At 34.8% G+C, this 2,152-nt stretch overlaps 1 non-coding gene across 1 annotated transcript; it reads left to right on the top strand.

Annotated features, from left to right (window-relative positions):
- The first annotated feature begins 1,400 nt into the window (after nt 1-1,400).
- Nucleotides 1,401-1,507, top strand: LOC128034187 (small nucleolar RNA R71). Its single transcript, XR_008190319.1, has one exon. It is a non-coding gene; the product is annotated as a small nucleolar RNA R71 (small nucleolar RNA).
- Nucleotides 1,508-2,152: the final 645 nt, after the last annotated feature.

The following is a 2,152-nucleotide window of genomic DNA, read 5'->3' as shown; positions in this document are numbered from 1 at the left end:
GAAGTTAGAGATGTCTTTTTTTCTCGCAATCAGACTACTGCCGTTGTGGATGGAATATGATTTGCATAAAATTCTCGAACAATGTCAACATTCGAAGGTGGTCTAACATCTCATAGATGCTTCCATCTCAACTCGTCAATTGGTTTTCGAATGAATGGTGGCTCAATGACACTATCATTGCACGCTTGCATGAAACCTTTGTCTAGGAACATCTGTTGATTCTTGAAGATAGATTCGAACCTCTCCCTTGCATTTATCACTGTGGAACCAAGTCTAGGAATTGTCAATTTGAGTAGCTGAGATCTTTCTTTTTCGAGACAGGGTGAATTCTTATAAGAAACAACCGCTATAGAAAACTTGATTATAACGCCATCAATCAGAGCTGAATTACTGAGTCTAGATCTCGGGTATTACTTCACATTTCACTTAGCAAAATTTCAAAAGTGTTGATGGGTACTCCTTAAGATATATTTCTTATCATTTTATATAAAGACTCAATATCAAAGAAACAAAGAAAAGTATTTATAAATAAAAATAATACATCAGACTTGGTACAATTCATTACAACACAAAAGTTTGCTAAAGACAGACTCATTAAGGCGTAATCTTACAATACGCCACATTCCCAAATAGTTTGTTGTATGCATAGTAACTCAATTCGCCACTTCCTTGGTGTAATTCTGGCATCATCCCTCTTGTTGCATTCATTCTTACCATAATACCTAAAACATAAACATAACACTTGTATGTTACACGACCTTAGTGAGTTTTAATATAGAATACCCTGGCAGATTAAATTATAATATCGTCTGCGTGCCTGTAGTCCAATTTCCATACCTACCCTATCATTCCTATTTTGGGTGAACACTTTCAAAATATTTGGACATGCACTTATATTCCAATAGTTATTCTTAATGTACCAACTTCCCTTTCACTGCTTGACTAATTTCAGATCTTACTAAACAATATTCGTCTATCTTTCCTCATATAACCCCAAAGATACTTCTCAAAGGAAATACCTCTATAGAATCTTTTTCTTACAATTTTTCTTTTCAACCAACACTTAACATTTTCCCAGAATGGTTGTTCATAGATTCTTGCGACCCATCGGGTTACCATTGGACCCATTTATGATTATGCTGTCAAGCATAGAAGACATGGAAGATACCTAGGCTGTCAAAGAAGTAAGTGCATCAATTTCATGCACACCTACCACTCTTCTTCTTGTGGCTACTCGAGTAATTGGCCACTGATAATTGTTGCTAGAAATTCTTTCAAGAATTTCATAAGATTTATTGTAGGACTTAGAAAGAAGGGTTCCATTTGCTGAAGCATCTACCACCATTCTCGTATGAGCATTGAAACCATTATAGAAAGTCTCTAACTGAATGCAATGTGGAATACCATGGTGAGGACACTTTTGCAATAACTCCTTGAACCTCTCCCAAGCCTTATATAAAGATTTGTCATCAAGTTGTTGGAATGTAATGATTTCATTTTGAAGTTTGACATTCTTGATAGGAGGAAAATATTTCATCAAGAATCGTTCAACCAATTCTTGTTATATAGTTATTGAATCAGGTGGTAATGAGTTTAACGAAGCAAGTGCTCTATCTCTCATAGAGTAAGGAAATAATTTCAGTCTCAAGGCATCTTTGGTCACTTTGGCCAATTTGAATGAGTCACTCACCTCCATGAATTAGCGTAGATGAAAGTGCAGATCTTTAGTAGGCATCCAACTAAATTGGTCCACCATTTGATGTATTTGCAACATGACCAACTTCAATTTGAATTGAGATTCCTCAATTTCATGTCTCACAATACCCTGATTAAGCTCATTGAAGAGAGGCACAACATATTGGCGAATGGCACAATCTCTGTCATTAACAAAAATGATCAGATTTTGAGCATTATTTACAGCTCTTTCTCTTTCATCTTACTATGTAGTATTCATTTCTGCAGCTTGTCTCTGATTTGCTTGTTCTCTTCTTCTCCTTCTAAAAGTACATTTGATCTCTAGATTAATAGGAAGTAATCCAAGATTACGGTCCTTGTTCATAAAAAAATAGCACTTGGATAGTCACAAAAATTATTAAATTAAGAATAATAGAAAATTAAACCAAATTGCAAGATAATTAATTTCACAAATAAT

The sequence above is a fragment of the Gossypium raimondii genome, chromosome 10 (assembly GCF_025698545.1).
Source record: "Gossypium raimondii isolate GPD5lz chromosome 10, ASM2569854v1, whole genome shotgun sequence".
Taxonomy (NCBI): Eukaryota; Viridiplantae; Streptophyta; class Magnoliopsida; order Malvales; family Malvaceae; genus Gossypium; species Gossypium raimondii.
Note: the sequence above shows the minus strand (reverse complement) of the source record. Positions and strands in the feature narration are given on the sequence as shown.